The sequence below is a fragment of the Macrotis lagotis genome, chromosome X (genome assembly GCF_037893015.1).
Source record: "Macrotis lagotis isolate mMagLag1 chromosome X, bilby.v1.9.chrom.fasta, whole genome shotgun sequence".
NCBI classification, from domain to species: domain Eukaryota; kingdom Metazoa; phylum Chordata; class Mammalia; order Peramelemorphia; family Peramelidae; genus Macrotis; species Macrotis lagotis.
This window is the reverse complement of record NC_133666.1, coordinates 216,828,362-216,854,808: the sequence shown is the minus strand read 5'-3', so window position 1 is coordinate 216,854,808 and position 26,447 is coordinate 216,828,362.

The following is a 26,447-nucleotide window of genomic DNA, read 5'->3' as shown; positions in this document are numbered from 1 at the left end:
CTGCTGCTTCCAAAGTCTATCTGTCTGTCTGTCCCTATCTGTCTCTCGCCCTTTTTCTTTCTGCCTGTGTGTATGTATCTGAGGTGTGTGTGTGTGTGTGTGTGTGTGTGTGTGTGTGTGTGTGTGTGTGTATGTGTTTCTTTAATTAGTCCCCAAGAGAGTCTGGCACCAAGGGTGTTCTCTCAGTAACAGCTTGAAGAATGTCGCTTCTGTCCAAAATTCTTGTGTCAATTCTGCTTCAAACTGAGGCACACAGCTTTCTTTGCAACCCACTCTTGCAACCAATTAGGAAAGTTGTAAGAAAAATGCCCCAGGCATGGCTAGAAATCTGGGTTACCCTATCAAAAGACTGAAGTCAACCTGTAATGAAGGACAAGGCTATAGAGGATGGTGACAGACTATATCTGTATTAATTCAGCCTTAAGTGGTGTTAACTTTTTTGACTGCTGGGTCATACTGCTCATTTATATTGACCAAGACATTAGCCTTGTCAGCTCCACAGATCTTCCCACAAATTTTTGTCCAGTTATACCTCCTCTATCCTAAACTTGTGCAGTTGATTTTTTTAGAAGACAAGTATGACATTTTATCCCTATCAAATTTCATATTATATATATATATATATATATGATCATTCAATTCAAGAGGAGATTATTAAATATCTATAACTGTAATATATTATAGGAGGGGCTAGAGATATAAAGACAAAATTTTTTAAAAGAAGTTCCTTCCCTGAAGAAGCTTAAACTTGGCGGGGCTGGGGAGAAGGGAAAAGAAAATAACATTTACAGTGATCTGTAAATATTTTGAAAAGAGGAGTCCTCTAACTAACGGGACCCAGAAAGATGCCCCTTTAGGAGGTAACCTCCGAGATGAAGCTCAAAGATATCTAAGGAAGAAAAAAGTTACAAGATGGCAGTTGGGCAAGAGAACATTTCATTAATGGATGAAAAATGAATGTACTGGAAGAAAGAGAAAGGAGAGGTAGAACGGACTAAGAGATTTTATGTAAAAGAGTCAAGAAAAAGCTTTTGCAATGGAAAAGAAGGGGGAAGGTGAGGGCGTATGGGTGAGCCTTCATTCTCATCATAAATGGCTTGGAGGGGAAGCTAAGTGGTACAGTGGATAAAGCACTGGCCCTGGAGTCAGGAGTACCTGAGTTCAAATCCAACCTCAGACACTGAGACACAGGTCCCCAGACACCTAGCTGTGTGACCTTGGGCAAGCCACTTAACCCCATTGCCTTGCAAAAACAATGCAAAACAACAAAAGAAATGGCTTAGAGAGGCAATAAAATACACACTAAATAGGGAATACAAATCTATCTTACCCTAGAGGACAAAGAGGAGGAAAGGGATGGGAGAAAGGAGACAGAGGTAGGGGAGAGGGGGTAAGGTGATAGAAGAGAGGGAAGATTGTGGGAGTGGGTGTCAGGTACAACACACTTCTGAGGAGGGACAGGGTGAACAGAGAGAGAGAGAGAGAGAGAGAGAGAGAGAGAGAGAGAGAGAGAGAGAGAGAGAGAGAGAGAATAGAATAAATGGGAAGGGGGAGGAATAGAATGGAGGGAAATAGAGTTAACAACAGCTGTGGTAAAAAAATATTGAAGTAACTTCTCTGATGGACTTATGATAAAGAATGCAACCCATCCCAGAGTCAGAGCCAATGGTATCTAATCACAGAGTGAAGTACAGTTTTTTTTTCCCCTCACTTTATTTCTCTTGAGATTTCTCATCTTTTTTTTTGGGGGGGGGGGTTATGCTTACTTTCACAACAACATTATTGTAATAATGTGAAAATAAATTTTTAAAATCATTTTAAAAAGAGGATATTCCAGGCATGGGAGACAGACCCCAGATTTCCCAATTGCAAATCTCTCTTTTTGTAAAGGCACAGAGATGAGAGATAAAATCTTAATTTCAGAGAGCCTGTCAGTCTGTAATGTAAAATAGTAGAGGTGGAAAGATGATTTTTGGAACTTTACTCTGATATTTACTTAACTGTTATGTGCTTATTATAACTATTATATCCTTAACTATTCTTTCTAGCCTTCATGTAACTTTCACCATCAGACCACCTACATTTTCCCCCAAATATTTGACAATCTCTGAAGAAGTCCCCAGATGAGGAGATCTAGAAGTAGGCTATGAGTTTTATAGGAAGGAAATGGTATCCCAATCAGTGTATATGATTAGTTTCTAATCTCTGAAATAACAAAGAAGAAAATGCCACCAAAACAAAAGAAAGCACCATGGAAGACTCTAGATAATAGCAGTTTGTGTGCCAAGCAAGAGGAAGAATTGCATCTAGAGCAGAGTGTACAGGAGTAAGGGAGGCAAACAACTATATAAAAAAAATATATACAAACAGCATTAAATAGAAATAATAAATAAGAATTCCATCTGTCTAATTCTACTATTTCCATTGAGATTGGTCATACAAGTTTACAGAACCTAGGAGAAATCCTTATCTCTTCACTCTCTGACTCCACCATATTGAAGCAGTTGTCTAGTCTTATTGACTCCAACATCTGATTATCACTTACTTTGGTCGTATACTTTTCAGGGAGATACACATTGATAATGAGGTTGACATATACATTGCCAAAACTAGCTCAGTATTTAGGAGGCTCCAAAAGACAGTGTGGGAGAGGAGCAGCTAGATGGTGCTGTGAATAGAGCATCAACCCTAGAGTCAGAAGGACTTGAGTTCAAATCCAGCCTCAGACACTTAATAATTACCGAGCAGCGTGACCTTGAGCAAGTCACTTAACCTCATTGCCTTGCAAAAACAAAAGCAATTTTTTTAAATGTGAGAGATAGGAGGCATTTTATTAGACTGATTAGCAAGCTGAAGGTCTACAGAATTGTTCTGACCTCATTGCTTTTTGCCTGTGAAACCTGGACAATCTACCAACACCATGCCAGGAAACTGAATTGCTTCCTTTTAAATTGTCTTAGGAAAATTCTGAAGATCACCTGGCAGGAGAAGATACCAGACACTGAGGTCCTTTCTCCAGCTAAGCTGCTAAGCATTCAAATATTACTACAGAGAACACAACCATGATGGGCTGGCCAAGTTTCCCAATGCCTGGCATATGCTTGCCTTTTATTGAGAACTCACACAAAACAAGTTTTTTTTTGGGAGGGGTCAGGATAAATGACCTGGGGGTCTCTTTTAGGAACTCTGGAATTGATTGTGCAGCATGAGAGACACTGGCACAGGACCACCCAGAATGGCATGCCCTCATCAGAGGATCCTTCCTCTATGAGGAAGGCAGAATGGAAGCAGCTCAAAGAAAACTCAAAATAAATAAGTTTAGACTAACCAGTTGTTCACATGGACTACTTGTGCCTGATCTGTAGTAGAGCATTCCAAGCTCATGTTAGTCTGATCAGCCCACTGTAACTCATCTCTAACATAGTGGTATCATTTTCATATTCTTCAGTAATGATGGATAAGAACTAACCAACCAACCAATGTCTTGCACCTATTCTTTCTACTCATACCATTATTACTCAAGTTCAGGTCCTGACTGAATATCATCCTGTATCAAAATGCCTTAGAGATTTGTAATATCTTCCTTATAAGTCACTTCAGATTCAATTATTCTTTTCCAATCCATTTTCTCCATAACTAACAAATTGATATTCCTATATATCTGGAGCAACTAAGTGGTACAGGAGATAAAATGCTAGTCCTAGACTCAGGAAGACTTACCTATGTGAGTTCAAATCCAGATTCAGACATATATTACCTGTGGATTAATGGGCAAGTCCCTTAACCCTATTTGCCTCAGTTTCCTCATGTGGAAAATGAGCTGGAAAAGTAAATTACAAATCATTCCAATATTTTGCCAAGAAAACCCTAAATGTGGTCCCTAAGAGTCAGATATAACTAAAGGCAACTGAACAACTATAAAGTATAAATCAGACCATGTCACTCTCTTACTCAAGAAACTACAATGCCTCCTCATTGACCTTGACAACCCCACTCCAGCCCATCTACCTCAAGGGACTCTTTGGCTCCAGCCAAACTGGCATAATTTCTATTTCCTTTACACAACATCCAAGCTAACTAAAATGTATTCCCTCCTCACCTCTGCTTCTTAGAACCTCAGGTCTCTTACAAAGCTTGGTTTAAAGAGGTTTTTGCATTAATACCAATATTACTCTCAAATCACTGTATACTTTTTTGTGTGTTTACCCTTTATATCCTGCTTTATAATCATGTTGCGTGTGTTTGCAAGCTCCTTGAGGATAAACAGATACTAGCTCAGCTTTGTACTGGTATGCATAGCCCATGATACAGTGACTGGCACATAATAGGCATTTTAAAAGTTTTTATTCTTGAAGGTGATGATAGTACATGGTTGTCATATTCTGCCTTCAGTTGCCTGTTGGTGCTGTAAATTGTCAAGCTGACTATGCTCCAGAATCTAAATGGAATAGAGTCAGAATAACCCATGCAGAAGAATCACAACCCTGTGTGAATTCTTATGGAAATCAGATTAAATGTGTACTGGAAATGAGTACAGGAATGGTCTCTGCCATTTTGTATGTGCCCAAAATAGAAAAACACAACAGGGTGGGGAAAAATCCAGAACATTCTCCAACTGATGCTTTCCTGAATACCACCAATTCTTTGAATATTAATACCATGACTTCAACCTCTTCAGCTGTTGCTGGTGAACATTTTTGGATAATGAACTAAAGGAACTCCTCCAGGATTTTTAGGTGCCAAAAGAAGAGGAAGCAACTTCAATTTTTAGAGTACACTGTTGCTAGAATAGACATTCAATGAGTATGACTAAGCTTCCAGTCTTTGAAGAAAAGGACAATTTTAGAATGAGCTACCCTAAGATACTGTACCCATCAAAAATATGTTCTATCAGCCCCCTGAAACCTTAATAGGGGTTTTTGCATACCCCTGGAGAGGATAGAAAGAAATGTCAAAAGATATCAATTAGGGAATCCAGCTTTTGCTGACCCTGGGCCAAGAATTCTCCATTATCAATCATTCCCTGATGATACAAAGAAAGTAGAAACTAAGGGAAGCTCAGAGGTACAAGATACCCAAGATACCCTGAAAATATATGTACATTATAAGGAATCACTTTATTAGACACAGAAGAAGAAACAAAGCCACTCAGGAACATCTGAAAGTAGCAGTTCTACTGTGATAATGTCCTTCCCACCTAATTCCTTCTCTCTTCTTGCACCATATGGTTCTTCAAAGAGTAATAAGGATTTTCTAGAGTCTAGAGAAATTAAAAGAGATTTTTGTAATTGGGAAGATATTCATCACTCATGACTGGACCATTCTAAAGGAAAAGAATATAATACTACCCAAATTAATTTAAATATTTGGTGTTACATAAATCAAATTGTCAAGGAGAAATTTAATAGAGCTAGTTATAAAATTCATTTAAAAGAATAGAAAAACTAGAATCTCAAGGGAAGTCATAAAAAAACATAAATGAAGAAAGTAAAGTACTACCAGATTTCAAACTATATTATAAAACACAGTCATAAAGACTATTTGGTACTAGTTTACAAAACAAAACAGGAAAGTAGATGAGTGAAAGAGACTAGATAAGTAAGAAACAAATTTGTGTTTGATAAGACCAAAAGCATAAATCACTGAGGGAAGCATTCCTTTTTCTGAAAAAAACTACTGAGAAAATTTAGAATATAACTTGGCAGAAATTAGTTGTAGACAGCATTTTATAACATAAAGCATAATCATCTCAAAATAATATGTAGTCTTATTATACAAGTTCACAGTTTAAAAATTCAGGAGTGACACCCTGTAACTTTTAAAACTATAAGTGGGGAAGATATTTTACTAGATAATGGATAAAGATGATCATAAAAGATAAAGACAACAATTTTGACTACATATAAACATTTTAAATCTTTGCAACAATAAAATCAATGAAAATAGAATTAAAAGGGGTAATGGCAGAGTAGGGGAAATATTTGTATCAACTTTTACAATTGTCACAAATATATAATGCCAAAATCTACTTCCATCTAGGTAGTTAAAGGATACGAACAATTTTCAAGAGAATTACAAATTATAAATGACTACATGAAAACATTTTCTAAGTCACTAATAGAGAAATGCAAATTAAAACAACTCTAGGGGTTTGTCTCACACCATGCAAACTGTCAAGGATAACCAAAAAAATATCAATAGTCAGTGATGGGTGATGGAGAGACCATTTGGAAGTTAGCAAAACTAATACACAATTAGCAGAGTTATGAATTAAGCTAAACATTTTAAATATTAACTTGGAATTAGAGTAACTAAACCATTCATGCACTTTGACCTAGTAATGCACTACTAGATCTTTATCCCTACAGAAGTTAAAGACAGAAACAAAAGTTCTATATGTACCTAAATATAGATAGTAGTATTCTTTATAAGAACAAAAGTCTGAAATTTATGTAGGTACTTTTGGATTGGAGAATAGCTGGGGAAAAAAACTGTGATATGTGAATGAAATGGAATATTATTATAAGAATGAATGAATATGAAGAATTGAGAAGCATAGGGAAATTTATATTAACTGATACTGAACTAAATAAATAGAATAAAGAACTATTTACATTATCTACAAAAAATACAAGTGAAAAGATTGGTAAAAGGACGTTGAACTGTTAGTAACAGAGAAAATAGAGATGGGGCCTTGAAAAAAGAAAATGCATTACACCTCTGTATTCAAGGTAAGGGAATGGAGGATATTTAGGACAAAATGTTATATACATTGCCAAACCAAGTTTCTGTTATCATGTTTTTACTTACTTGCTTTTTTTCATGTCACAGGGGAGTGTTCAATCTGGAGAATGGGAAGTTTAAATGAAGACGATTTTTTTTAAATATCTATAAAGCTATAAGACCACTCTCTAAAAATTCATTATTGAAATCCTGTTTAATCTCTGCTTATGTGTCCTGGTTAAAGGCAGCTTCACTGTGTTGGAAATTTTATCTTTTTCTTTATGAACGATATGTAGCTTAATTATACTGCCTTCCTTACTCTTCTTCCTTTTTTTAACCTTGCTTTTAATTTTTTTAAATTTATTTTTAACATTATTTTCTTTTTAAATATTGAATTCCAAATTTTCTCTCTCTTCCTACTCTTTTTTCTGCCTACTGAGAAGGCAATCAAAATGATATCAATTATTCATGTGAAATTATGCAAAATATATTTCCATATCAGCCATTATGAAAGAAAAAAGCAATAAAGAAAGCAAGAAACTCACTCTTCAATTTATACTGTGTTCATTAGTTCTGTCTCTGGAGATAGTATTTTTTTTTATCATGAGCCCTTTGGAATTGTCTTGGAACATTGTATTGATCATAGGAGACAAGTTTTTCATTGAAGATCATCATTACATTGTTACTGTTACTGTACACAATGATCTTCCAGTTCTTGTTTCACTTTGCATCAGTTCATATAGATCTTGTTATGATTTTTCTGAAACTACCTCCCTCATAATTTCTGATAACACTATCATATACCACAGTTTGTTTAGCAGTTCCCCAATTGAGGACCCCCCCACCTCAATTTCCAATTCCAACTTGACAAAACAAAAAAGAGCTGTTGTAAGAATTTTGGACATATAGGTCCTCTTCCTTTTTCTTTAACTTCTTTTGGGGGTACAGGTCTAATGGTGATATTGCTGGGTCAAAGTTACTCATGATTTTATAACCTTTTGAGCATAATTCCAAACTGTTCGCTAGAATGGTTGGTCCAGTTTATATCTCTACCAAGGGTTCATAAATGTGCCCATTTTCCCTCATCCCTGCCAGTATCTATCATTTTTGATAGGTGTGAAGTGGCACTTCAAAGTTGTTTTAACTTGCATTTATCTAAACAATTAAAATTAAGAACATTTTTTCATATAACTATAGATAGCTTTGATTTCTTCTTTTGAAAACTCTATTCATATCTTTTGAGCATTCATTAATTAGGTAATGACTCTTATTTTAATAAATTTGACTCAATTTCCAATTTTCATTCAGAAATGAGACTTTGATCAGAGAAACTTGCTATTTTAAAAATGATATGTCTTAATTATCTATGGTACCTGTTAACAAAATATTTTCCCCAATAATTTCTTTTAATTAGATCTATTTTTTTGTTTGTTTGCTTTGTCTCATAGGTCTCACAGATCATGCTTGCTACCCTTTCTTACTTCAGCTGAAACATAATAGATTCTGCTCCAGTCCTTTATTTTAACACAGTGTGTGTCTTTCTGTTTCAAGTGTGTCTCTTATAAAGAACATACTGTTACCTTCTGGTTTATTCATTTGCTATTTGCTTATGTTTTATGAGTGAACTCATCCTAGTCATATTTAAAGTTTTGATTTCCTTACATCCTATTTTCTTCCATTTATCCTTTCCTCTTTCTCTTTATCCTGTCTCTCCTTAAAAGTATATTTTCCTTTTAACCATTACCTCCCTTATTCAGTTCCTTTAATCACCCCCCCCCCCCCCAATATCTTTTATCATTTTTCCCTCCTCCTTCTATTTTGGGTAAGATAGTTTTTACATTTATTCAATAACTTACATACACATTCATACATACTCACATACTATATATACATACATGTATATATTCACACATACATATTCTGCTCTTTTTAAACCAATTCTGAGGAGAGTGGGATTCAAGCATTGCCAGCCACCACCCATTTCCCCTATGCTATAAAAGCTCTTTCTTTTATTCTTATTTTATGTGAGAAAGTTTTTTCCATTCTTCCTCTTCCTTTCCCTTCTCCCAGTGCATACTTTTTTCTCATCCATTCATTTTTGAGGGGGGAGATTATCCCAACACAAATGACTCATACTCATGCTTTCTGTCTATGTAGACACCACTGAATGACCCTAATAAAATTCTCAGGAGTTACATACAACATCTTCCCATATAAGAATGTAAATAGTTTAACTTTAATAATTCTTTGATGATTACTCTTATATGTTGACTTTTTTAATGTTTCTCTTGAGTCTTGTGGTGGAGTGTCAAATTTTCTATTTAGCTTTTGTATTTTCATTAAAACTTTCATTTAAAGGTCTATATTTTAGTAAATAATTATTAAGTAATTTTACTAAACAATTAAATAATTTCTTTCCCTGATGGATTAAACTTGGTTTTGCTGGGTAAATTATTCTTTTTTACAATCATAGCTTGTTTACTTTCTGGAATATCATATTCCAAGCCATCTGAAACCTTTTAGATAAAAGCTGCTAAATCTTGCGTGATCCTGACTGTAGTTCTACCAGATTTGAATTGTTTCTTTCTAGATGTTTGCAATATTTTCTTCTTCACCTGTGAACTCTGAAATTTGGCATTAATATATTTCTTGAAGTTTTCATTTTGAAATCTCTTTCAGGAGATGATTGGTGGATTCTTTTAACTTCAATTTTATCCTCTGAATCTACCCTGTCAGGGCAGTTTTCCTTTGAAATTTCTTGAAATATTAAGTCTAGGCTCTTTTTTGATGGTGGCTTAAGTAACCCTTAAATTATCTCTTCTTGAGATAGGTGTGAGATGATACCTCATTGTTGCTTTAATTTGCATTTCTCTAATCAATAGTGATTAATCAATAGTTATTTGGCGCATCTTTCCATATGATATATATATATATATATATATATGGAGAGAGAGAGAGAGAGAGTCTGTTTCTCTGTCTCTGTCTCTGTCTCTCTATCACTATTCTGTCTCTACTGCTCATTCTGTGTCTCTATTTCTCCCCTCTCTTACTTCCTCACCTCTTTGATTCCTGGATCAATGAATGATAGGCCAAAAAGTCTCTTCAGAAGTGAAGGAAGAAGAAATTTAGGGACTGAGGGTTTTTACATGCAACTATATTCTTCTGTATTTCTCAATGTCTTTTTCATCTACTTCCCTCTGGTTGAGGAACTTTGAATTTTGAAACTCAGAGGATTTCAGACTAGAAGAAGAATATCCATCTCAGGATTTTTGGCTAATCAGTCCCTTGTACTCAGGAAATCAATATAAAAACAGAAGAGATAGTCCAGGCTTTAAAATTTTGTCTTAGGCTGACCTAGAAGAGCACATATTCTAGTTATGTGATCAGTAACCCAATAAAATAACCTTCATTTCCCACCATGTTGCAGTTAGGTAATGCAGTGGATAGAGCACTGACCATAGAGTCAGGAGGACCCAGATGGCTCTGGAGGAAAAAGTAAGACTGGTGACTTAGCATTGACCCCTCTGACTCAGATTCAATTCATGTTCTTGTCATGTCATCACCTCCCTTATGTCATGGACTTCTTCAATAATGAAGGACAAACATCAATCAATCAATCAACATCATCAACATGTTGTACTCCTCTGCATTTTTTCCTTCATGCCCCTTGGTCAGCTTCTTTCTTCCCATCCCCCTTCTGCTTTTTTTCAGCTTCTTATGTGTTGTCTTCCCCATTAGACTGTAAACTCCTTGAAGAGAGGAAATATCTTTTGCCTCTTTTATATCCAGGGTGCTTAGCATAGTGTCTGGTACAATAAAAATTTATAGATTGATTAGAATATAATTTTTTGAGAGTTAACTAAGTGACTGAAGATAACTGCTAGAGAAAGGAAGATGAACTACTTTCCTCTTACAAGAAGACCAAGAGAGCAAACATGGAGTCCTTACATGCCCGGTCAAGCAGAGGAGATGTTGGAATCACTTCTTTTAAGGTCTACTAACAAGATTACTGCTTGGTGGTGGACAATGACTGGATGAGGGAAATGAGAGTTACACAAGTACACAAGTTGTATATTCCTTTTGCCAGTTTGTAAAATTGTCCCAAAGATCAAAACACATGTTGTAATGGGAACATTTTGATCACACTTATTAGATCTAGAAAACTAGCATCTTTTAAAATCTTCCCAGCATCAAATGTTGCCACTGGAAAATAAGAATAGATATGGCTAATTGTCCAGATGGTTAAAATGCTTCTCCCCTGCATCCCTAGAAAATATTCAATATATTTATTTTTTCCATTTAGTAATTCACTTTCACCTCTTCACACTTCCAGCCCCAACTTTTCATCTGATATAAGTCACATTTTGCCCCAAACCTTTACTACTTTTTTAATTGGACTTTGTTTTCTGCCTGTCACATGCCTGCCAACCAACACTCAGTCTCTTAAGAGTTTAGGAAATTATCATTTTGTTTTATATAGTCCCTTCAGGTTTTTTGCTCATAGTATGAAGAATAATAAGCAACAAGTCTAGATAAAGAATAAATACTCTGGGCTGAAGAAGAATGAGAAAGATCAGTACAATTTGGAAGGTGGTGAGGAGAACAGGCTAGAGGTGGGCAGGGTCAGTGATGCAGAAACTCAAAGAGCAAAGCAAAGGGAGTTGAAAATAATTGCTGTTGTGGGGATTGAATAAGTACCTGAAGGTAACCTTTACCTTTCATATACTGTTTATTCACTGATCAAAGTTTTGAATCTTATATTTCAAATGTCTAAGGACTAGGTTTTCAACTACTGTGACTCTCCAGGAGTGTCCTCACAGAGTGAAAATTTGGCCCTGATGTAGTTTTCAGGTACCTTTGATATTGATCTTTTAGTATTGATTTTCTTTCTTTTGAAATAATTCCCGACACAAAATTTTTTCATCAAATATTTCTTCTGGGGTTTTTTCAGTATAGTTAAATTAAAAATATATCAATTAACCTTATAAATGGCAGTTGAGGATGGGGAGGGAAAAGATTCTGTCCTATCAATAGATGGGAAGGTATAGAATACTAGAGAAATTATAAGTGGTAAAATGATTTAGGAGCTATGGAAATCATACAGTATCTGAAGTCAAAGGATATGAGTTCAGATTTAAGTTCTGCTCTTTACTACTTTTGTAATATTGGGAAAGTCTCTCAACCTTCTAAGACTCATTGAGGGAAGGATGGGATGAGATTACACCAAATGACTTCTAACCTTCCTTCCAGCTTTAAAACCATGACTAAAAAAGCTACATTCTGGCTCCAGAACTATCCATTATATATGAGAAATGAAGGTGATTGCCATATACCCTATTCTTAGGAGATCCACAGCTGCCAGGCAAGATAGTTGGCACTGCCAATGAGGCAATAGATAAGTAAGGAGATGGTGTTTTTAAAAAAAACTGATCCAGGTCCTTCATATATATATATATATATATATATATATATATATATATATATATATGTATATATATATATATATATACATATATATATATATATATATATATATATATATATACTATCATGGTGGTTGACTGGTTGGTAATTGTCCTTTGTTCTCTAAGAGGAACAAAATGAAATCACTATGTTGGAGTTAAGATACATTATGACCAACTGGGACTGATCAGACCAATACAAACATTGAAGATTCTACCACAGGTCAGACACAAATAGTTCACGTGAACATCTGGAATGATGATGTCTCCAAATTTTCACAATTCATGTTTTTTTTCAACTATTGCAATTCTGCACCTTCTTTACCCCCCCCCATTTTTTATTTTAACATATTTCCACTTAATATTCCATTTTCTCCGATTATATGTAAAAATAATTTTCAACATTCATTTAATTTTGAATTCCAAATTTTTCTCCATCCCTCTCTTCTCTCCTCCCCTTTCCAAGAGAGTAAGCAATCTGATATAGGTTATACATGTATAATCATGTTAAACATATTTCCATTAGTCATTTTACAAAATAAGAATCAAAAGTGAAAAATCATGAAAAAGAAAAAGAGTTTCTTTCTATATTGACTCCATAGTTCTCTCTCTGGATGTGAATGGCTTTTTCTATTACATTTTTGAGAACTGCCTTTGATCAGATAATTCTATTACTGAGAAGAGCTATGTTTATCATAGTTGATCATCACATAATATTACTGTGCACTGTTAATGTGTACAATATTGGGGCAGCTGGGTGGCACAGTGGATAGAACACTGGCCCTGGAGTCAGGAGGACTTGAGTTCAAATCCAGATTCAGAAACTTAATAATTGCCTAGCTGTGTGACTTTTGGCAAGTCACTTAACCCCATTACCTTACATAAATAAAACTAATGTGTACAATGTTCTACTGCATCTACTCACTTCACTTAGCATCAGTTCCTAAAAGTCTTCCCAAGTTTTTCTGGAATTTGTCTGCTCATTATTTCTTATAGAACAATAATATTTCATGACATTCATATACAACTTTTCAGGCATAACCCAACTGGTGGGCATCCCCTCAATTTCCAACTCTTTGCTATAACATAAAGAGCTGCTATAAATACATTTGAACATGTGAATGCTTTTCCCTCTTTTAAGATCCCTTTGGGATATAGACCTAGCAGTGGTGTTGTTCAATCAAAGAGTATGCACAATTTTATAGTTTTTTTTGACATTGCTCCAAATTGCTCTCCAGAATGATTGGATAAGTTCACAACTCCACATCCCCTCCAGTATTTTGCATTTCCTTTTTCTCTTATAATATAGGTGTCAGGTGGTATCTCTGAGTTATTTTTTTATGTTTTTGCAAGGCAATGGGGTTAAGTGGCTTGCCCAAGGTCACACAGCTAGGTAGCTATTAAGTGTCTGAGGCTGGATTTCAACTCAGGTCTTCCTGACTCCAGGGCCAGTTCTCTATCTACACTGTACCATCTAGCTGCCCCCCTCAGAGTTATTTTAATTTACATTTCTCTATCAGTTAGTAAATGTGAACTCCTGACTCCAGGACCTCCAAAATTCATTTTGAGATATGATTTAAAGTTCTTTCAAGGGGAACTGGGGAGAGCTGAGGCAACTTCCTTCATCTTTTTTCTCCACCATCTTCCCTTGACCCTTTCTGGCTCTCAATTAGATGACCATCTTCCTGTTGAAGCATCAGCTATTAAGGAGGACATTGGCAAGAATCTTGCCAGAAATTACTAAGAGAGAGACCTCCCCAATCCCCTCACCATGATTGTCACAGGACAATTAATTTCCTTTACCTTTCTAAAGAGGGACAACACAGTTGACCTTGAACTCCTAGGGGATAATGTCTTCTTGTTGTAAAACCCAGAAAATTTCAGTCAGATTTTAGTGTAATGTTTGTGGGCTTTTTATTAAATATTCTCATTTCCCATAGTCTAGATGATGCATTTCATGTTAATATGTACAAGATATTTAGTACTGCTGATTTTGATTTTCACTACCCAAAAAACTACCGGGTAAGACAGTCAATAATTCTGCCTCACTAAAGTAGAAATGTGTATCCTACCTCTATTAGGCTCATACAGTGCAAATCCTGTTCATGCCTCCCCAGTCATGTACTCCACCACACACCACTCGTCAATGCCCTTCAAAAATATTCCTAACAGTTTATTATTAAATCACATTCTTTCTAAGTTACTCAAAGTTTTATTATGGCTTTATATAAGATGGCATTTTCTTTATTTTTATTTCATTTAACCTTTCTGAGACTCAGTTTTCAAGCCTGTAGAATGGAGAGAATAACATTTGCATTACTTATGTCATAGAGTTGCCAAGAGGTATAAATGATATAGTGTTAAAGTGTTCCATAAATGTGAGTTATTAGTTTTTTCTATTTCTGTTGGAAAATCTTATTCAAAATATAAATTAAAATCTTGCTGCAATTAATTTATAACTCTAAAAGCCAAGTCCCTTTATTTGTTCCATTACTCATCATTACCTAACATGTAGTCATCCAACCCTTTCTTTTTTTAATTTATCAAATATCACTCCTGCAAGTCTAATCTTTAAAGGCTTTTTTAAACTGAAATCCAACCACACAAAATTGGTTTTTTTTATATATAGACTGTATTTTTATAAAATAGACTGCTGAATAAGAGTATCTAAATTAATGTCATGAAATGAAAACTATTGACTACCTCCTTTATTAGAAGTCTTCTATGCTAAATTCTTATCTGGTGTTTCATCGTGACATGATGAGATCTTATGTTCATCAAAGCTATGCTAATGGAAAAAAAGCTTGGACCCAGCTGTGGCCTGAGGTTCTACCCAGCTGGAAAGGTTTCAAGTGATAGACTAATAGACTGTCCTCTGAGCACCAAAATAGAAAAGTTTAAAGAAGTCTATCAGAGAAAGAATGACTGCAGATTAATACTTTTGGGGAGAGTAGGGAGACTCAATACCTCATAATGACAACAATCTACAAAAGATAATGGAAGTGGAATGGGGAGGGTCACAATCTTTGTGTGTGATGTAAGCATCTCTACCATCAAACTCATGGACTCTCACATTATTAGTTTGTTTACACTTTTTAAAACTGTTTTCCATCATGTTTGACTCTGTGACACCCATTTAGGGTTTTCTTGGCAAAGAATCTGGAGTGGTTTGCCATTTCCTTCTCCAGCTCATTTTACAGAGGAGGAAACTGAGTTAAACAGGTGAAATAATTTGTTCAGGGACATTTTGGTATTTGAGAATGAATTTGAACTCAAGAATAAAAGTCTTTGGGGCAGCTAGGTGGCACAGTGGATAGAGCACTGGCCCTGGAGTCAAGAGAACCTGAGTTCAAGTCTGGTCACAGACAATAATTACCTAGCTGTGTGACTTTGGGCAAGTCAATTAACTCCATTGCCTTGCAAAAAAAACCCCAAAAAGCAATTAAGAAGCTTGCTAATTCCAAGTATAATGCTCTATTCACTGCTCCAGCTAGCTGACCTACACTCATCCTTATGTAAGCTTTTCCCTTTCCTGCATATTATTTTTTCTATAAAAAATTGGGCAGAGGGGGAGAAGAAGCTCTTTGATGAAAGTATTAGAATATTAATAGAAAACAGGAATAAACACAATGAATCACATCTTTGCCCTCACACAACCACCTGAAAGATATAGAAAAATGCAAAAGCCTAATATGCTTATTTTTTCATGATTATGAAAATAATTTTGGTTGGTCAAAGCAAAACTTTTCATTAAGGTATCTCTTACAAAAATGTCTCCAAAAACTATATATCAAAATCAAATAAGGTTCTTTTAAGAAATCATCTGATTCACTGACTTTCTGATCACATATATCAGGCAACCTATTTAAAAGAAAGTGATATATTCATCAAGGACTCATCATTGTAAAGAAGCAGATAAACACCAAGATCAAATTGAAGAGAAATTCCCTTTGGATGGTGAAGTCCTCTATAGAGTTGTTTGTGAATGACAAATACTCAAAACAGTTTGGCCAACCAAGTGGGTATTGATCAGAATTGACATGCCTTTAAATAATCAACCATTCACTTTGGGACTTGGAGTTAGAAAGACTCATCTTCCTGAATTCAAGACTGGCCTCAGACATTTACCAACGCTAATCAGGTCATTTCACCCTGTTTGCCTCAGTTCTCTTATTGTAAAATAGGCTAGGGAAGGAAATGAAAACTACCCTAGTATCTCTGCCAAGAAAACCCCACTCAGGGTCATGAAGAGTCAGTATGATGACGGATAGTACAAGTTGATAAACAGTTGGACTGAGCACCATATGAAACAAGAAGAAGAAGAGAGCTAGTGATATTGCATTTAGAAAATTGCAAAGCTCTTTTAATGATTCCAAATTTCTTCAAGAAACAAAGCCCCATATTCTAAATTAAATATCAATTTTTAAATAACAATATTTGTTTTTGCATAGTGTTTGTACATGACTATGACACAGAAATTCAATAGTCTCCAAAGAATTGAAAGAAAATATATATAGGACATCAGAGAAGCACATATTTGGTATGAATAGGATGTGATGTATAACAAATGACAAACTTTAAAGAACAGTATTTTTTGACATAATACCTAAGACAATTTTTAAAAATTGAAGATAATAAGTTTTAGGATTCATAGTCCCTTCTCTGGATATAGTTAGTATTTTCCATCACAAGTCTTTCAAAATTGACTTTGATTATTGTACTGCTGAAATGAACAAATCCATCATGGTTGCTCATCACCCCATGTTGTTGTTAGTGTTTATAATATTCTGGTTCTGCTCGTTTCACTCAGCATCAATTCATGCAAATCTTTCCAGGCTATTCTGAAGTCCCATCCACATGATTTCTTATAGAATATTAGTATTTTTTTCTTATAGAATAAAGTGTCATCAGAAAAATGGATGATTTAAAATAGGAACTCAATAAGAGAGTCAAGGATATTCACAGGAAGGGTAGGGTACTACCTGCAACATTAGAGGGAATATTCAAATAGGTAAAATCACAAATTCATTTGAATATTGAGGTATAAATTTTAGGAAATCTCATTTGATTCTTTAAAGAATGGAAATGTGGGGACTTCTGGCCAAGGTGGTAGAGAGAAGCAGGCATTGTTGGAGCAAAATATATTTTGTTATAGCTGAAGTGAAAAAACCAGGGGTAGCAATCCTTATGTCAGACAAAGCAGCTGCAAAAATAGATAACATTAAAAGAGATAAGGAAGGAAACTATAACCTCCTAAAAGGTACTATAGACAATGAAGTAATTTCAATACTAAGTACACCCAAATTCTTAGAGGAGAAGTTGAAAGAGCTACAGGAAGACATAGACAGCAATATTCTACAACCTCCCACTTTCAGATTAAAATAAATATAATTATAAAATAAAAAAGAAGGAAGTTAAAGAGGCAAATATATTGTTAGAAAACCTTGATATGACAGACTTACAGAGAAAATTGAATGGGGATTGAAAGGAATATTCTTTTTTTCTACAATACATGGCACTTAAACAAAAATTGATCATGTACTAGGGCATAAAATCCTAATGATCAATTGTAGAAAGGCAGAAATAGTGAACACATCTTTCTCAGATCATAATGCAATAAAAATCATATGCAATATTGGACCAGGGAGATATAGACCCAGAACTAATTGGAAATGAAATAACCTCATTTTAAAGAATGAGTGAATCAAGTAACAAATTATAGAAAGAATTAATTATTTCATCCAAGATAATGACAATAATGAAACAACATACCAAAAGCCACGGGATACACTCAAGGTGGATATAATATATCTTTAAATGCTTACATGAATAAATTAGAGAAAAAGGAAATCAGTGAACTAAATATTCAACTAAAAAAGTAGAGATAGAACAAATTAAAATCCTCCAATTAAATACCAAATTAGAAATTCTAAAAATTAAAGGAGAAATTAATAAAATCAAAAGCAAGAAAATTATTGAAATAATAAATAAAACCAAGAGCTATTTTTATGAAAAAACAATAAAATTGATAAACCTCTGGTCAATTTGATTTAAATAAAAAGAAAAAAGAAACCCAAATTGCTAGTATCAAAAATGAAAAAGGTGAACTCAGCACCAATGAGGAAGAAATTAAAGTAAGAATGTGAAATTATTTTGCCCAACTATATGCCAATAAATTTGACAATCTAAGTGAAATGGACAAATATTTACAAAAATATAATTTGCCCGGATTAAATGAAGAGGAAATTAAATACTTAAATAACCCTATCGCAGAAAAAGAAATTCAACAAGCCATTATTGAACTCACTAAGAAAAAATCTCCAAAGCCAGATGGATTTAAAAATGCATTCTATCAAACATTTAAGGAATAATTGGTTCCAATTCTATATAAACTCTTTGGAAAAATAGGTGAAGATGGAACTCTGCCTAACTCTTTCTATGATACCAATATTGTGCTGATACCTAAACCAAGAAGAGTTAAAACAATGAAAGAAAACTATAGATCTAACTCCCTGATGAATATAGATGCAAAAATCTTAAATAAAATCTTAGCAAAATGATTACAAATTATCACTAGGATAATACAATATGATCAAGTAGGATTTTTCCCCGGAATGCAGGGTTGGTTCAATATCAGGAAAACTTTTAGTATAATCATATATACATATATATATGTATATATATATATATATATATATATATACATATATATACATAATAGATACCGAAAATGATTTTGACATAATACAGCACCCATTCCTACTAAAATCACTGGAGAGTGAAGGAATAAATGGATTGCTCCTTAAAATAATAAGTAGTATCATCCAACCTTTCTGGAGAGAAATTTGGAACTATGCCCAAAGGGCAATAAAAATGTGCATACACTTTGATGCAGCAATACCACTACTGGTTATATACCCTGAAGAGATGATGAAAAAGGGTAAAAATACTTGTACAAAAATATTCTTAGCAGCCCTGTTTGTGGTGGAAAAGAACTGGAAATTAATTGAGTGTCCTTCAATTGGGGAATGGCTTAACAAACTGTGGTATATGTTTGTCATAGAACACTATTGTTCTATTAGAAACCAGAAGGGATGGGAATTTAGGGAAACCTGGAAGGACTTGCATGAACTGATGCTGAGTGAGATGAGCAGAACCAGAAAAACATTGTTCACCCTAACAGCAAATGGAAGTGATGATCAACCTTAATGGACTTGCTCATTCCATCAGTGAAACAAACAGGGACAATTTTGATCTATCTGCAATGGAGAATACCATCTGTATCCAGAGGAAGAATTGTGGAGTTTAAACAAAGACCAAAGACTATGATCTTCAATTTAGGGGAAAAAATATCTTATTATGTAATTCTGCTATCTCTTATACTTATTTTTCTTCCTTAAGGATATGATTTTTCTCTCATCACATTCAAATGAGATCAATGTATACCATGGAAACAATTTAAAGACTAACAGACTGCCTTCTGTGAAGAGTGGGGGAGAAAGCAAGAATAGGGGGAAAATTGTTAAACTCAAAATAAAATATTTTTTAAAAAAATAATATAAAATAAATAAATAAACCAAAAAAATGGGGGGGGGGAGTAAAGACATGAGAGGAAGGGAAGACTGGATGGGGTAAATTATAGCATGTGAAGAGATGCAAAGAACCTATTGCAATAGAGGGAGAGAAAGATGGAGGTAAAAACTGCTTGAATCTTACTTTCAGTATATTTGGCTCAAAGAGGGATTAACACTCACACTCAATTGAGTATTGAAACTTATCTTCAAGTATTAATACAGGGAAGGGGAGGGGGGAGAGGGAAGGAGGAACTGAAAGAAGGAAGGGAAGAAAGAAGGGGAAAAGGGAAAGGAGAAAGAAAAGGGAGGGGGTTGGATAGAAGTGGGTTATCCCACTCCATTCCATCCCACTTCACTCCATCCCATTCCATCATTGAAGGAGGTGGTATACATAAGCAAAATACTGGGGAGTGGAGATAATTTGAAAAAAAGGTGAAAAATACAAATGGAGAGGAGATAGTATGGAGGGCAATAAAGTGTTACTGATTATAACTTTGAATGTGAACAGGATGAACTCTCCCATAAAACAAAAATGGATAGCTGAGTTTATTAAAAATAAGAATCCCACAATAACCTACTTACAAGAAACATTGTTGAAGCAAAGAGATACATACAAAGTAAAGGTAAAAAAGGCTGGAGAAGAATATATTATGCTTCAGCTGAAGTGAAAAAAAAAAAAGGGTATCAATCCTTATCTCAGACAAAGCAGTTTCAATAACTGATCTCATTAAAAGAGCTAAGGAAGGAAACTATATCCTCCTAAAATATACTATAGACATTGAAGTAATTTAAATACTAAATATGTATGTACTAAGAAGAATAGCATCCACATTCTTAGAGGAGAAGCTGAGTGAGTTACAGGAAGACATAGATAGCAAAAATTCTATTGCTGGGGGGACCTCAACCTCCTTCTCTCAGAATTAGATAAATCTAACCATAAAATAAACATGAAGTAAGGTAAGGACATGAATATAATGTTAGAAAACTTAAATATGCTAGATCTCTGGAGAAAAATTGAATGGGGATAGAAAGGAATATACATTTTTTCTGCAGCGCATGGCAGCTACACAAAAATCGACCATGTATTAGGGCAAAAAAAAAAAAACCCTCTTAATCAAATGCAGAAAATGCACTCTTTTCAGACCATGATACAAAAAAAAAATCACATGCAGTGAAGGACTATGAAGAAATAGACCTAAAACTATTTGGAAACTAAATAACATAATTTTATAGAATGAGTGGACCAAACAACAAATATAGAAAATATTAATAATAAGTCCATCCAAAGCAATGACAATAATGAGACAACATATCAAAACTTATAGGCTATAGCTGAAGAAGTTATCATGGGATATATTATTTATCTAAATGCTTACATGAATAAAATAAATTGAGAGGAAATCAATGAACTGAGTATGCAATTAAAAAAGTTAGAGAAAGAACTAATTTAACATCTTCAATTAAATACCAAATTAGAAATTCTGAAACTTAAAGGGGAAACTAATAAAATTGAAACCAAGAAAACTTTTAAATTAATAAATAAAATCAAGAATTGATTTTATGAAAAAATGAATAAAATAGGTAAATCTTTGGTAAATTTGATTAAAAGAAGAAAACCAAATTACTAGTATCATAAAATTAAAAAAGGTAAACTCACCACCAATGAGGAAATTAAAGTAATAATTTGGAACTTTTTTGTCCAATTGTATGCCAATAAATTTGATAATCTAGTGAAATAGATGAATATTTACAAAAATATAAATTGCCCAGGTTAAAATAAGAAATTAAATACTTAACAAATTCAACAAGCCATCAATGAACTCCCTAAGAAAAATCTCCAGAGAGAGTGAATTCTGTCAAACAAGTAAATTCTATCAAACATTCAAGGAACAATTGGTTCTAATATTATATAATGCATTTGGAAAAAATAGGTGAAGCCTGAACTCTGCCTGATTTCTTCTATGACACCAATATGGTGCTGATATCAAAATCAGGAAGAATCAAAACAGAGAAAGAAAATTATAGACCAATTTCCCTAATGAATATGGATGCAAAAGTTTTAAATGAAATATTAACGAGATTACAAGTTATCACTAGGATAATACACTATGACCAAGCAGGATTTATGCCAGAAATGTAGGGTTGATTCAGTATTAGGAAAGCTGTCAGCATAATTGACTGTATCAATAATAAACTCACAGCAATTATATGATTATCTCAATAGATACTGAAAAATCTTTTGATAAAATACAGCACCCATTCCTACTAAGAACACTAGAGAACAGAGAAATAAATGGATTATTCCTTAAAATGATAAGTAGTATCTATCTGAAATCATCAACAAGCATTATATGCAATGGGGATAAGCTAGAAACATTCCCAACAAGATTAGGAGTGAAACAAGGGTGTCCATTATCACCATTATTATTCAGTATCATATTATAAAAGTTACCAATAAGAGAAGAAAAAGAAATTGAAGGAATTAGAATTGGGAATAAAGAAACAAAACACTCACTCTTTGCAGATGATGTGATGATATACCTAGAAAACCCTAGAATATCATGTAAAAAATTACTGGACACAGTTAGCAATTTAACAAAGTCATGGGATATAAAATAAACACAAATAAATAATCAGCATTTCTATTTGTTACTAACAAGATACAGCAGCAAGAGACAGAAAGAAAAATTCCATTTAAAATAACTTCAAGCTGTGTGACCTTGGGCAAGTCACTTAACCCCATTGCCTTGCCAAAAAAAATAAACTAAAATAACTTCAGTCAACATAAAAAATTTGGCAGTCTACTTGCTAAGGCAGACTCAGAAACTTTATGAAAACAACTATAAAACAATTTTCACACAAATAAAATCAGATCTAAATAACTAGGCAAATATCAATTACTTATGTATAGGCTGAACTAATATAATTAAAATGGAAATTTGATCTAAATTAAAGTACTTATTTAGAGCCATACCAATCAAACTTCCAAAAATTATCTTAATTAACTAGAAAAAATAGTTAACCAAATTCATATAGAGGAAAAATAGGTCAAGAATATCAAGGGAATTAATGAAAAATGTAAAAGAAGGTGACCTAACCATGCAATATCTAAAATTATATGATAACGAATCAGTTACCAAAACTGTCTGGTACTAGTTAAGAAATAGCTTGGTGGATCAATGGCATAGATTAGGTATAAAAGATACAGTAAGAAAGGACTATAGGAAAAGATGTTAAATTCAAAAGGTTTTGCACAAACAAAATCATTATAACCAAGATCAAAAGACCTGCAGTGAACTGAGAAACAATTTTTATAACTAGTGTTTCTGATAAAGGACATATTTATTTTTTTTTAGGTTTTTGCAAGGCAAATGGGGTTAAGTGACTTGCCTATAGCCACACAGCTAGGTAATTATTAAATGTCTGAGGTCAGATTTGAACTCAGGTACTCCTGAATCTGGGTCAGTGCTCTATCCACTGCACTACCTAGCCACCCCCTAAAGGACTTATTTCTAAAATATGTAAAGAACTGAGGCAAATTTATAAAAAAAAATGCCTAATTGACAAATCAAAGCTAACTACAAACATATGTGAAATTGCACTAAATCATTATTGATTAGAAAAATTCAAATTAAAGCTTCTTTAAGGTTCTACTCCACACATATCAACAGAAAGGATAATGATCAATGCTGGAAGGGATATGGGAAATATAGTTGGTGGAGTTGTGAGCTGATCCAAACTGGAGAACAATTTAGAATTATACCCAAAAGGCAATAAAAATGTACATACCCTTTGATCCAGCAAAACCTCTCCCGAAGAGATCATGAAACAGGGAAGAAATCCAACATATACAAAAATATTCATTGCAGTTCTTTTTGTCATGACAAAGAATTGGAAATTGAAGGGATGCCCAACAATTGGGGTATGACTGAACAAATTGTGAGATATACATATATATATATATATATATATATATATATATATATATATATACATACATACATATATAATGGAACACTATTGTTATATAAAAAATCAAGAGGGATAGGATTTCAGAAAAGCCTGGAAAGACTTGCTGAGGGAGCAGAATCTGAAGAACAATAGAACAATATACATACTAACAAAACCATGGGGTTTTGATCAACCATGATCATTCCATCAGTGCAATAATAGATACAATTTTAGGGGATTTGTGATAGAGTTCCATTGGGATCCAGAGAAAGAACTGAGAGTTTGAACAAAGACCAAAGGCTATTATCTTCAATTTTTAAAAGTTGTTTTATGTATTATGTAATTTTGATATATCTAATGTTTTCTTTTTCTGAATGGATCAGATTCTTCTCTCACACTATGCCAAGTTTTGATCTATGCTTAATATGGATGCAACTGTAAAGCCTATATCAGATTGCTTTCTGTTGGTGGGGGGGAGGGAAGGGAGGAAGGAAGAGAAATTGTAAAATTCAAAACTTTGCAAAAAAAGATTGATACAATCTGAGAATATAAAGTAAAAATAAAGAATGATATGGAAAAAACAAGAATGGAGGTGTGGGGAGAATAAAAGTCAAAATTTAGCCTGGCATTTAAGGAGTTGGGAAAAGGACTAAAGAAAATGTTTTGCACACCTACCAAAATTTCAAAGATGTCCACCTTTCTCTTTTTTAAAAAATGTATTTATTTATTTATTTTCATTCATTTGTACATGCATATTTCCAAGTCACAAAATTTCCCTCCACCCTCCCTTCCCACCCTCCTCTCCTCAGCAGGGAACAGTCAGGTTAGCATTTTACACACATGTTTTGTTAAACATATTTACAAATTAGTAATTTTGGGCATGAGGAATTAAGATTAAGGGAAAGAGATACATAAAAGATACTTTTTATAAAGTGTTCATCAGATTCAGAAGGGTTGGGATTTTTCCTGTTATTTTATTTTGGTTTTTTTTTTTCTTCCTCTGGTTGGGGATAATGTAGTTCATAACCAGTCTAATACAGTTGTAGATCTCTGGACTATTGAGAGGAGCTGCTTACATCAAGGTTGTTCATCTCATAATGTTGATGATGTGTACATTGTTCTCTTGGCTCTACTCTTTTCACTCAGCATCAGATCCTGTAAGTCATTCCATGCTTCTCTAGAGTTCGAACATTCATGATTTCTTATAGAAAAATAATATTTCATAGTATTCATGTACCATAACTTGTTTAGCCATTTCCCAATTGATGGGCATCCCCTCAATTTCCAGTTCTTTGCCACTACAAAAAGAGCTGCTATGAATATTCTGAAACATGTAGGACTTTTCCCATTTTTAATAATTTCTTCTGGATATAGTCCTAGAATTGAAATTGCTGGGTCAAAGGATATGAACAGTTTATTGCTCTTTGGGCATAGTTCCATATTGCTCTCCAGAAAGATTGGATCCATTCACAACTCCACCAGCAATGCATCAATGTCCCCAATGTCACAATCTCTCCAACATTGATCATTTCCCCTTTTTCTCATCTGGGCTAATCTAATAAGTGTGAGATGATACCTCATTGTTGTTTTAATTTGCATTTCTCTAATCAATAATGATTTGGAGCATTTTTTCATACAATTATATATAGCTTTAATTTCTTCATTTGAAAACTGTCTTCATATCCTTTGACCATTTATCAATTGGGGAATGACTTGTGACCTTATAAAATTGATGTAATTCTCTATATATTTTAGAAATGAGACCTTTATCAGAACTCCTGTTTGTGACTATTGTTTCCCTGCTTTCTGCTTTTCTTCTAATTTTGGCAGCATTGATTGCATTAGTGCAAAACCTTTCTAATGGCCATATTTGGACCCGGGTACTCCTGATTCAAGGGCCAATGCTCTGTCTGCCACCCAGCCACCCCTACTATTATTACTATTTTATTTTATTTTGGGTCTTTTTTTTCCTTCTTTTAGGTTTTTTGCAGGGCAGTGGGGATCGGGTGGCTTGCATGTCACATGGCTGGGTGATTGTTTGGTCTATGGGGCTTGATGTGGGCTCGGATGCTCATGGCTCTAGGGCTGTTGCTTCGTCCATTGCACCACCTGGCCATACCTACAATTATTACTATTATTTTTTTTTATTTTATTTTTTTCTCTCCCCTTTACTTTATCGCCCAAGCAAGTCTATATTCATGGTGGGAGGGGTATTTTGTTTACTCTTAAACAAGAATATTTTATTAATGTAAAAATAATTTGTACAAAATGAGAATTAAAAAATAAAATTAGGGGCGGCTAGGTGGTGTAGTGAATAAAGCACCAGCCTTGGAGTCAGGGGTACCTGGGTTCAAATCTAGTCTCAGACACTTAATAATTACCTAGCTGTGTGGCCTTGGGCAAGCCACTTAACCCCATTTGCCTTGCAAAAACCTAAAAAAATTAAATTAAAAAATAAAAAACCCTTTCTAATTTAACATAGTCAAAATCATTCACTTGGAAGTTCATAATGTGCTCTAATTCTTGTTTGGTCATAAATTTATCCTGTTTCCATAGATCAGACAGAGTATTTTTAGTCCATTAATTTATCTATAGTATGGCTCTTTATGTCTAAATCCTGTGCTCATTTTGATTTATTTTGGTATAGGGTGTGAGATGTGGTTCTATGACCAGTTTTGCCATACTATTTTCCAGTTTTCCCAACAACTTTCATCAAATAGTGAGTTCTCCAGAGGAG